The sequence below is a fragment of the Heloderma suspectum genome, chromosome 13 (assembly GCF_057233095.1).
Source record: "Heloderma suspectum isolate Gila_16-S chromosome 13, 16-S_ref, whole genome shotgun sequence".
Classification (NCBI taxonomy): domain Eukaryota; kingdom Metazoa; phylum Chordata; class Lepidosauria; order Squamata; family Helodermatidae; genus Heloderma; species Heloderma suspectum.
In genome coordinates this window covers 26903887-26916335 of record NC_139470.1, presented here as the reverse complement: position 1 = coordinate 26916335, position 12449 = coordinate 26903887, and the positions used below count along the sequence as shown (strand labels likewise).

The 12449-nt window shown below is 48.5% G+C and overlaps 1 protein-coding gene across 4 annotated transcripts in view; it reads right to left on the bottom strand.

Moving 5' to 3' along the window:
- AP1B1 (adaptor related protein complex 1 subunit beta 1) overlaps positions 1–11598 on the bottom strand; it is a 70439-nt gene extending 58841 nt beyond the window's left edge. For 3 of the 4 annotated variants that reach the window (XR_014785700.1, XM_084819397.1, XM_084819395.1), the window contains exon 1: positions 11503–11598. The gene's annotated coding sequence lies outside the window, so the exon portion shown is untranslated. Of the gene's footprint in view, positions 1–17; positions 132–11502 lie in introns of those variants that run through there. The other variant, XM_084819396.1, reaches the window with a different exon arrangement.
- Between the last annotated feature and the right edge of the window lie 851 nt (positions 11599–12449).

The following is a 12449-nucleotide window of genomic DNA, read 5'->3' as shown; positions in this document are numbered from 1 at the left end:
TTCCAGGCATGCCTCACCCCTGCTGACCGCAGCTGGAACACATCACCCCCGAATTCATTTGGCAAACAAGGCTCCAGAGAGGACTGCTTGGCAGGAGCAGAACTGTAGGCAAACTCCTCCGCTGGGATACTGCAGGCCTTTAGTTGACAAAAAAAACTGTTCTGTAACTGAGGAGTGCAATAATCTGCCTGTTCCGATTAACAATTTATCAGGCCGCCCTTTTCCAGTGTTATCAGTTAACAGGCGTTACATTGGCTGCCGGAAGCTAGTTATCATCAGGACAATGGAAAGCTGAAAAGGGATCACCAAAGCCTTTTAAAAATCCAGCAGTAAGGAAACAGCCTTGAACCAACTTCCCTCCATCTTCCATAACCTTTGCCTTGCCCATTCTCATCTCCCTCCCCTTGGTCAGCTGCCCTGGAGCTTCTTGGGGCAGGGAACTTTTTTGTGTGTTTGCTGCTTCACAGAACCAGAGGTAGGCATCTGCGGGCACTGGTGCATCCCTCAGACACCTTTCTTGGTGCCCTACTGCTCCCACCTTAAAAAAAAAAAAATCAATAACAACATTTCTTACTGGCAGCTGGGATCGCTTCAAAGCAAAGTAAGGGCCTCTCGCTGCTCCCATCTCCTTTCCCTCTGGGCCACACATGCCATTCTTAGCAAACGAAGATGCTTCTGCTATCCAGCGGGAATACAGTAAGACTTTATCTGAGCACATACAGACTAGCTTTCTCTTTCTATGAACCAGGTGCAGGCTGTGCCCCGCACCCCCTAAAGTTAAGGAGAAGGGCTAATCGCACTGACAGTATTGCTCTCTGCACGCTTGAGTCCCTGCGGATCCGTTCAGGGAAATTAAGTACTGCCTCCCACCCATGTACACTGATAGTATTATATAAACACTTGCTACAACTTCCATACAGGCATAAGCAAACAGTGGCTGCTGAAGGCTGTGAGAGTAAAGGAGGTGCAGTGTTTGAATGCTTCCTGTTAAAAAGCTTCCTTCCAAACCATCCTGAATGGGTCGGCATCCTAGAAAGAGTGCAGAAGCTTTAGCCAGTCAGCCAGAGAGCAAATGGATCCTTGCACACCAGAACAGGAGCAAGATCATTTGAAGTCACTACTCCAGATTTGATATTGTCGAATTGCATTTCTGACTAGGCCTGGGGAAGGAATTCGGACAGTCTAAATTCCAAACTGGACTCGCCCGATTCATACCTCCTGGACTCGTGTGCATACCAGACTGTTATTATTATTATTTACATTTCTATACCAGCCATCAGCCAAAGCTCTCTGGGCGGTTCACAACACAAAATTTAAAACCATAAAATACGATGACCCTGTTCATATGTAATGGCAGAGTCTGGCAGCAAATCGTGGGTTAATTAACAGGGGCACTTGGGTTGTTCATGGATTAAACAACCCCAGGTTAAACCAAGAAGAAATCCTGGGTTAACTTGGGGTTGTTTAACCCATGAACAACCCAAGATTTGCCACCAGACACCACCGTTACACCCAAACAGGGACAATAACATAGTAAAATATAATAAATAGAACAACTTTAAAACAGAATAAAACCAAGTAATTCAGAGTCTGCACTCCTGGGGGTGCTGATGAGGTGACCTGAGTGCTGGATTTCTTCCCCAGTTGCTGGGGAATACACATGGGAGGGCGCCATTGCATTCATGTCCTACTTGCGGGTTTCCCACAGACAGCTCGGTGGTCACTGTGTGAACACAGAATACTGGACTAGATGCCCCCCTGGTCTATTTCAGCAAGGCTCTTATTTATTTTTAAACAGAAGCTAGCTGCTAAAATGACTACTGCTGTGCGTGCTGAAAATAGAGCTGTGCATATCCCCCTCGGGGTCATGAACCTGAAGTAGTGCAGAAAAAAAGGCTCCCCCAATGTTTTTTTAAGCTTTATGGCTGCTTTGGCAGCTAGTAGCTTTTAAAAAAGAAGAAAAATGCAGTGGGTGAGACCTTAGACCACCTTGTAAGTACTTAAAAAAATTATGTAGATTTTTAAATAATTTCCTGAAAAATAGCATGAAAACAGACTTGGTTTGGAGCGTGTGCAGAAATGGGAGAGAATGGCCTTAAGACTGCTTTGCCCATCCCTATCTCTGATACTAAGAGTTGGCTCAGACACCAATGCCAACCTGTGGGTTGGTGCTACAAGAACGACCCTTCAAGGAGTCTTTAGCTCATGGGCACTGTCCTCTCTTCACGCACCGTAATTCCCTCCCGCTTTTCCGGGCTTGGGGCAAACCACAGCTTTGCTGTGCTGCTTGAAGCACCAAACAATGCCTTGCACTTTCCTACAAACCAGGATCGGCACCTACGGCTTGATCCCAGTTCCCAATCCTGGGTTTGCAGATCTAGCAGCACAAGCCACACTTTGGGGGTGAGGGGGACAGCAGGCTCAAGCCCAGGAGTTCTTCAAAGCTTGTTCACATAGCACCAAACCATGGGAGGCATTAGATGTGAACCAGCCCTAATGTCCCGCTTGCGGCTTCAGATGCAGAAGCTCCGGAGAATTAGTCAGGGTCACCATCAAAGGTAAGGTCAGTACGCAGTCCAAAATCCAAACACAGGGAGCTCCAGAGAAGAGCTAATTTGGCATCAGGAGCCTAAGAGTTGCCTTATACTGCATCGGACCCTTGGTCCATCTAGCCCAGGGCTGTTGACAGTGACTGGCAGCAATGGCTCTCCAAGGTTTCAGGAAGGGTTTTCCCAGCCCTACCTGGAGATGCTGGGAATTGAACCTGAGACCTTCTGCTACTGAGCTACCGCCCTTCCCTGCAAATAATGATTTCCACTGCTTGCTCAGCAAACCCGGGCTCGGGAACCGGGATCAAGCCACAGTTGCCAATCCTGGCTTACAAGGGAGTGCAAAGTGCTGTTGGTTGCTTCAGACAGGGAAATACCAGGCACAGTCTGAGAAGTTGGTGCATCTACATTATTCCAGCACTCTGTGCCTAGTTCAGAAGGCTTTTAAGCCCAAGCCTTTGGATCCCCACTCAGAACACAGCCATCTGTGCCACCGGAGGAACTGCGAGCAGAGGTCTGCGGAGTCCTTATTCTACTCCTGTGCCTGGCAGCCAGCTGAGCCTGAACCTTTAGAGACCTGTGCTCCCTGGGGCTAGGTGGCCACTTGGCATCTGCCTCTGGGTCCAAGTGAGGGCTAACGACATAGTGAGGGATAGGGTTGAGAGCCACCTCCCGAGGGCCCAGCAACACCCCGCCCAATTACCCTCCAGGTCCCTTGACTCAGCCAGTTCCTCTATTATTGTTGGCTCAGGGTGGGGTGGGAGCGAGTTTCCAGATCCTTCTCCTCCTCCAAGAAGTCCTCCAGAGGGGGTATGACACCCAGCCAATTTTGGGAAACTTTTGAAAGAGTTCAACTCCCTCAACAGGGTCTACTATTATGGGGGATTTTTGAATCTTTGATAAAAGAGTTGTTTGTTCAGGCTTGGGAGGTGCTACTTGACTTTGGCAAAGGGACTTATTTTCAAGACTCTTTCTGTGGCCTGGCAAACAAACTGTATTCCGTCTATTGCAAAATGGAAAAAAGAAGATCTAGACTGCTATACTGATGAACAAAACAACAAGTTATAAGTTGCTATGGGACGGAAGGATGAACTCCATTCAGACCTTTCAAAACAATGGGGTTCTGTCAATTAATTACTCGAACAGACACGGCCCTGGAGAACTGGCAACCTTGGATATACTGTAAACAAGTTAAAACTGCTGTATAGATATTTGTTCGAGTGACTGTATTTTATTTATTTATTTATTTATTTATTTATTTATTTCTATACCGCCCAATAGCCGAAGCTCTCTGGGCAGTTCACAAAAATTGAACATTGTACATGGCAATGTCTTAAAAAAATAGAAAAGACTGTGACCTTTGCTTGTCCAGCTCCACCACCCTCAGCTATGCAAAGCTCTCCAGCTCCTACAACTCAGTCCTTTCTCCCTTGCTGCCCCTTTCACCTGGAACTGCCTCTGTGGAACCATCTCCCTTACTTCTTTTTAAGCCCCTCCTCAAAACACACATTTTCTGGGAAACCTTTGGAATAACCTCCCAAGACTACTGTAGCTAAACTGAAGTGTAATTGAAATAATCACATATTCGTCCTCTGCTTACCCCTGCCTACATTTCGCTCCACCTTCCTCTATTGTTTCTCAGGGTTTATTTTTAGATTGTATGCCCTTGGGAAAAGGAACTGTCAAGCCTGTTCTTTGTCAAATTTACAATAATTAACGTATTTGTTAGTTCGTGGTATGTATTTGGGTGAGTGTGTGTATACCACTGAATCTGCACACATTTGTAAGAAAATAAGAAGAGCCGTGCTGGATCAGACCAAGGTCCATCTAGTCCAGCTTTCTGTTCACATAGTGGCCAACCAGCTGCTCACAAGCAGGACGCGAGTGCAACGCACCTTCCCACCCATGTTCCCCAGTAACTGATGGATGTACACAGGTTTCATCCCCCATTACCATCGCTTATTCCATTCTTCCTGCTTCTCCTTCTGCTGTCTCCCCCATCGTCAAAGTCTACATTGTAAACTCCTTGGGCAGAGACTCATCTTGATTGCTTAAGCTGCTCTGAAATGCCATATACACTGATAGCACTATAGAAACTACCACCTTAAATGAGGGCCTAAATACGAAAGCCTTTACACTGCATCAGCTAAATCTCCTCATCCCCACTAGCTCTGCTTCAGGAAAGAAACAAACATGTTAGCAAGCCTGCTCAAGGACTTCAGATTTATATAAACAGCACACATCCATCTCGACTTGCGCATGGAACAGCAGATGTCCGATTTGACCCAAAACTATCTTCCCTTGTTACTTTCAGTTCCCTCTTTAGCAACGTAGCAGAATGCAGCTGGTTGCTGTGATCTCAGAAGACCAAATCAGCATACTTATATTCCAGAGTGTGTGCGCGCGTGTGTGTTGGGAGGTTGTATCAGAAAAGAGTCCGAGTTTGTTCAACATCTTAATCCTACATAGGTGAAAAATCCACAATGCATTTTAAGATTCCCATTGGAGTGGTGACCTCATTGAAGAAATCCGTTCCATGAAAGGACTTAGTTACACTGCCTACAGCCAAGTACATATCCCCCATGTGTCTCCACTCCAACTCTTGCTTTCTACATTTAGAGCCAAGTTCTTCCATAATGGCAAGGAGACATTCCTGTAAGCCTGTCACAAAGCATTTTCTAGTCTCAACAACAAACAGATGTGCCACAAGCCAGAGGGCGGAAGATAAGGATAAATTTTGGATGTGAGAATATAATGGAATGCAAAAAAAAACATGTTTTCAAAGGTGCCAATGAAAAATATTTTATTAATGAACCCAATGTATTTTAGAACAAAGCGCTCCTTCATCACGGACAATCTTACAAACGCAAATTCTAGGAACAGGCTAGATGGCCAATTCACACCTCTTGGAATTGAACGCGGACCAGCATGCAATTTGTGGTTCGAAATCTGTACATTTCCAAGCTGGCAATGCACTCAGTGGAGACTAGAACCCGGATCTCCCGAATCTCAGTCCAACACTCTAGCCACTACCCCACAGAGATCCAGCATGACAGATTTGCACATGCCTACCGTCTTCTGTATCTTCAAGGCCTGGAAGGGGTACGGCCCACAATTTAAGTGACTGTACATCTGTTTGTTGCAGGTTTAATCCCTAGTTAAAATGTTTGCATTAAACAGGGCTAGGAAAACTCTCTCTCATACACACGCCTTGAGAAACATGCTAAGCTAAGGACACAATCCTATGCATGTTAAGACAGAAAGAAGTCTTATAATTCCCACCCATGCTGAGAGTTGCTGGACTTTTTTTCCATCTAAACATTATTTATTTACAACATTTATATAGCACTCCACATCTAAACAGAATCTGGAGCAGTGAACAATAGAAGATAAAAAGAATAAAACACCATTTTAAAAGTTTTTCTTTAAAAAAACACAATACCAATAATAACTGCAGCTGGTCAGTCAAAGAAGCCCTCTTGAAATAAAGATGTTTTCAGGAGGCACTGGAAACAACACAATGTTGGTGCCTGCCTGACCTCCAGCGGTAGGGAGTTCCATAGAAATGGGGCCACCACACTGAAGGCTTTTTCCCGGGTGCACTCCAGTCGGGCCATAGGTCCACGAGGAGCCACCAGGTGCATGCCACATGCACAGGATTGCCTCCTAAATAGACTAACAGTCCAACATTGTTGAGGCAGCTTCATAGCACAGTCTTGTCTGTCTGTGTTGCCAACTTTCACCCCAAAAGGGAAGTGGGACACATCAAGAGAGTTAACTTCCTAAAATGGGGGACTTTGACTTCTAGCTAAGTTTAGTGCTGGGAGAGCAGCAACCATTATGTGGTGGCGGTGTGATATTGTAATTATAGGGAAGCAAACCCACACAGTTACAGAAAACTGAACCTTCCAAAGAACAGCCTTGCAGAAGTCATCTTTCCAGAGAAAACCAGAGGGAAGAAGACTTCCTAGAAGTCCAGAAATTGGCAAGCAATCCTACTTTCCTTGTCTGACTTTTGCTTCCCCTGAGTAGCCTACAAACCCAGCTGCAAAGCAAAGCCAGGGGTGTGGGGAAACTCTAAGTTGGCTTTTCCTTGAAATTCTCCAAGCCTGCTATATACATGCAATAATATCAGGTGGCAGAGTCCTGAGATGACAGAGTGGACCATACCACTTCAGACTGCAGGTGGGGAATCATATTTTTGAATGCTCCTCACTTTGGGAGTGGGGGGATTCCCTGCAACTAGAAAACTAACACACCCTGCTCCCTGCTGTGCTCTTTTTCTTCTTGCAGGGAATTTACAAAAGGAAAACTACATAGCCGTCTGTATTCTCCTACTTTTTGGAGCTTTTTAGCAGCTCTCTTCTAAAAAATATTTACTTCTACAAACATTGGGGTTCCTCCAAACCTCCCAGTACTGTCCTGTAGTGTGCATGGTGTTGTTTCAGCTACATAACCAATGGCACCCACCTGTGAACATCAGAAATAGATGGAAAGATAATCAAATATTTTGTGAGCGGACCTCCCAGGGCTCTTGTGAAGATGAGGGAGGTGATCAGTGGCTTATAATCTTTAGAAGTGAGTAAGTAGAACTGAACCCACAAGTCAGTTGCCTTTGCCATTTCTGATGGCTCAGAAATTGTGATCATATACGGAGCCACAGAGCAGGAACGAGGAGGCAGGAGACCTGTGTGAGTGAGGTAAAAGTCCACTAGCTAAAACCACATGCTTAACAGAGATCAATGACCCCAGAAACAGGCACAGCATTGATGTCTGAATTTTTTTTTTAAAATGGAACACACAGGAGTTATTTCTTTCACAGAACTGCTTTTTGCAAACATGTGCATATATTAATGTCATAGTGAACTGCACAATCTTTTGTATGTTTACTTCAGAGCAAGTCACACTGAGGTGAACAGAACTTGCTTCCATGTTAGCACTCACGGGGTTGCAGCCTGACAGCACAATCCTATGCATGTTTACTTGGAAGTACGTCCCACTCTTTTCAACGGGGCTTGCTCCCACGGAAGCGGGCACAGGACTGCAGCCTAAGTATCACTATGACGTAGACCAGGGATAGGCAATGATGCTCTCCAGATGTTCTGGACTACAACTCCCATAACTCCAACTGGGTCCTATACATCCACCAGAGAGGGAAAAGCTGCAGGGAGCTCGCTCCACCCCTCCCTACTAGAAAAAACATGCAGCTCCAACTGACTGTTTCCTGGGACTGCAGACTCTGGGCTCATCCATCAGCCAGAGAACCGAGACATCATGCCAAGGGGGAAACCAATGTATTGGCTTGCTTTCCCCTCCTCCCTCCCAATCCCTTTTCCTTTTGTGTCATGTCTTTTAGACTGTAAGCCTGAGGGCAGGTATGGACTTAATATTAGCCTTTGTAAGCCACTCTGGGAGCCTTTTTCGGATGAAAAGTGGGGTAAAAATGCTCTAAATAAATAAATAAGCCCCAGCCTGCATGGTCAAAGGCCAGGGGGTTGTTTGTGGGAGTTGCAGTCTGAAACATCTGAATGGCGCTAGGTTGCCTACCCCTTGAGTAGACTGTGCGTTGAAGGATCTGACTAACTGGAAGGTGTGCAACACCCTTACACCTAAGGAGGAGGATACAGTATTCTAGACAAGAGGTAATCACCAGAAATTGAGCACAACACAGGGAGAGAAAAATGTTTAAGGGCGCAATCCTATGCATGTTTAAACAGAGAAAAGGCCTACAACTCCAAGCATTCCCCAGCCAGCACGGCTGGCTGAGGGATGCTGGGAGTTGTAGGCTTTTTCTCTGTCTAAACCTGTATAGGATTGTGCCCTAAGAGGCCTTGCAAGTCAGTCCACAACATTTTACCTAGTTTGCCTACTCACATATACTCATTAGTTATTTGTTGCTTAAGCAGGGGAAGGGGGGGTGAAGAAAGACTCTGCAGCCTATTCACCTGGAGGTGATTCTTACTCATCACAGGTGAGCAGCTATTCAGTTATTTAAATAGACCCTGTGAGGTCAGCTAATAAAGCATTTGGCTGTCTTTTCCTCCATTTCCGATATTCACATGTGAGTGCCTTTAGTTACGTAGCCAAAATGACACCATCCATACACTACAGGGTGGTATCAGCGGGCTTCGGAGAACCCCAAGTTTAAAGGAAGCCACAGAAAGATTTAGTCATGACTTGGAAGACCCACAACAACAGTTTTCCCAGTGAAGCTAAGCAGGTGTGGCCCGGTAAGCTGCCTGGCTAGAAGACCAACATGGGAACTAAACATGAGCTGCTCTGAGCTTCTCAGAAGAAAGCGAGATACACAAGATCACATTCAAGTAACAACCAATTCAGCCTCCTAACCTTGGCTGAGACCCACCTGCACAGTCATTAACAGTAGGGACCTAACTGTGATCTCTTTGCATGCAACTGAATTGCTGAGGAAAATGCATTCCTTTCCTTATTCGCTTCAGCAACGGGAGGGGCAACTGTGGCCCTCCAGATGTTTTGGCATTCAGCTCCCAGCAACCCTCACCATTGGCTATGCTGGCTACAGCTGACAGGAGCTGTGGGCCAAAACATCTGGAGGGCCACCAGCTGCCCACCCTCAAACTACAACAAATGCAAAAACAGGAGGGTTTCGATCTCCTTGGACTCATTCTAAGTAAACATGCTGAAAAGATCAAGCTCTAAAGACCACCAGGGGCTGGTAACTACCCCCCATTAGCTCAAGAATCCTTATCAACAACCTTGTAAGGTAGACAAGAATTATCTCCCTATTGCAGATGATCAGATGGAAAGACTGAGGCTGAGAGTAGTGAGTTGCTGAAGGCCACCTGGCAGAGGGCTTTCCTGCCTACGCTCTTTAGGTGCAATGCACGTAGTGCCCTCTGAATGTGTTGGACTACAACTCCCATCACCCCCCCCCAGACAGCATACAACTGCAGAGCAAGCAATCCTGAGTGTACAGAAGAGATACGCTCATGTGTCTCATTCATGCACTATATCCCAGCTCGGCACTTGAAAAAAACAAAACCGCTAATGAATATTAAACACACGTGATGTGTGAAGTGACCCTTTACCACTGTGCCGCACCAGCATCAATTCACATTATGCAACCTTGAATGCTTGAACAGGAAGCACATCTCCTTACCCAGCAACATATTCGAGGCCCGGAAAGGAGTGTGCTGATCTTGGGTAGTGTAAAGCCATTAAGCCCCTCTCTGTGCCCCACTGCAAAGCTTACCAAACCAGCCCCCTCCATTCCCAGCTATCAGCAAGCGATGGGGGGCGGGGGGAGATGCCAACTCATGCCTGACTGGAAACAGATAAGACGCCCCAAAATCTCAAACCCCTTTCCTCGATGTGTGGGGAGTGTCCTTTCGATCTACAGGTGAGGGAAAGGCACTCTACACGCTCAAGGGACCACTTCCAACCTTTGTTCTTATTTCAGAGCTGCCAAAGTTTTAAAAAAAATATACAACCCAATGGCTGGAAATAGATGCAAGGACGCACATTGACCCCCAATTGCTCCTGCAGAGCAGAGACCCCCACACACACATACACACAGGCTGCTTTGAGACCTGCACTGCAGATGGGGTGGGAGGGGTGGAGGAGAGAAATTGGTGGGGGGGGAGCTCCAGGAATATCTTATGAAAAGGAGACCCCCTCCTGCCCTATCCTCCCAAAAGCAGGCAAGCGGGGCACCCTCTTCCCTCAAAATGGCAGGCAGGGGAAGGGGGTCACCTAGAACCCCCCTCTTGCCCCCAACACAGGCAGGAGGACATCTCTTCCACCCCACAACCCAAAAAAGGCAAGCAGGGTGGGGGGTCTCTCTTAACCTCCCGTTCCCAACAGAAGCAGGCAGGGGCGGGGGGACATCTACTACTACCACCTCTACCCAGAAGCAGGGGGTTCCTACTGATACCCCCAAAGGCAGGACAGGGCAGTCTCCTACTGTCCCCCTCCCCCCAAAAGCAGTAAGTCCACGACTACCACCCCCAAAGCAGACAGGTGGGGAGGGGGACATCTCCTACCCCCCTGCCCCCCAAAGCAGACAGGTGGGGAGGGGGACATGGGGAGGGGGACATCTCCTCCTACCCCCTGCCCCCCAAAGCAGACAGGTGGGAGGGGGACATGGGGAGGGGGACATCTCCTCCTACCCCCTGCCCCCCAAAGCAGACAGGTGGGAGGGGGACATGGGGAGGGGGACATCTCCTCCTACCCCCTGCCCCCCAAAGCAGACAGGTGGGAGGGGGACATGGGGAGGGGGGACATCTCCTCCTACCCCCCTGCCCCCCAAAGCAGACAGGTGGGGAGGGGGACATCTCCTCCTACCCCCTGCCCCCCAAAGCAGACAGGTGGGGAGGGGGACATGGGGAGGGGGACATGGGGAGGGGGACATCTCCTCCTACCCCCTGCCCCCCAAAGCAAACAGGTGGGAGGGGGACATGGGGAGGGGGACATCTCCTCCTACCCCCTGCCCCCCAAAGCAGACAGGTGGGAGGGGAACATGGGGAGGGGGACATCTCCTCCTACCCCCTGCCACCCAAAGCAAACAGGTGGGAGGGGGACATCTCCTCCTACCCCCTGCCCCCCAAAGCAGACAGGTGGGAGGGGGACATGGGGAGGGGGGCATCTCCTCCTACCCCCTGCCCCCCAAAGCAGACAGGTGGGAGGGGGACATGGGGAGGGGGGCATCTCCTCCTACCCCCTGCCCCCCAAAGCAGACAGGTGGGGAGGGGGCATCTCCTCCTACATACTCCCCCGCCAGAAACAGCCAGGCAGACCCCCGTCTCCTCCTACCACCACCCCAAAAGGCGGGCATGGGGCCCCTGCTGTCCCCCCTCCCCCCAAAAGCCAGGGGAGGGGCCACTACTACCACCCCAACGGGCAGGCAGGCGGGCGTCCCTATAGCCCCCTCCCCAAAAAGGCAGGCAGGCAGGCAAGCGAGCCCGGCGCTTCCTACCGGTGTGCGCGGCTGCGGCTGCTCCGTCCGGCCCCGCCGCTGGTGCGGAGCTCCTCTCCGGCTGCAGCCGCTTCGCCCTCCCTTGGCTCCGGCCCCAGCGGAAGCGGGGGGGCGCCGCGGAAACGCCACGCGCGAGTACTGCCGGGGCGGGGGGCGGGGACCGGAAGCCCGGGGGGGCGCGATGAGCGGCGGCGCCCCCCCGCACCCTGCAACAATGGCAAATTGCCACAATTTCACCATTTAAATGGTATTTAACAAGGTGATTAAATGCAATTTAATTGCATTTAAATGCAATGAAATATGTCAGCGTGTGTTTAATATATTTCTAATGGCAGCGTATTGTTGCTCTCTCGGGCTCCATCTGTCCGCAGGACACTCTGCAGGATGGCGGGGGCAGCCCAACGCAAGTCTCCGCCCCGAGGACCTTGCAGTGCCAAACTGAAGGCTGGCAAGGGCCATTCCGGGCCGCTGGCCCCTGTTTTGTATTATTATTTTATTTATTTATGCAATTATTATCATTATCATCATTATTATTATTGAATTTATTAGGGCACAGTCCTATGCATGTTTAGACAGACAAAAAGTCCTACAACTCTTCAGTATGCCCCAGCCAACCATGCTGTCTGGGGCGTGCCGGGAGTTGTAGGACTTTTGTCTGTCTAAACAAGTACAGGTTTTTGTCCTAAATGTATTCTGTTGGGCTTTTATTTGTATATTGCCGTTTTAAACTCTTAAACGTTTATATTTTATCGTTTGTATTTTATGTCTTGTATTTTATGGCTTTAATTGTTGTGAACCACCCAGAGAGCTTTGGCTGTTGGGTGGTGTAAAAATGTAAATAAATCAATAAAATATTCAACAGCTCATCAATCCAAGGACGTCTCCGTCATCACCCAACTGTTTTGTGAATGGCTGAGTTAATAAAGCAATTATCACTGTCTGAGCTT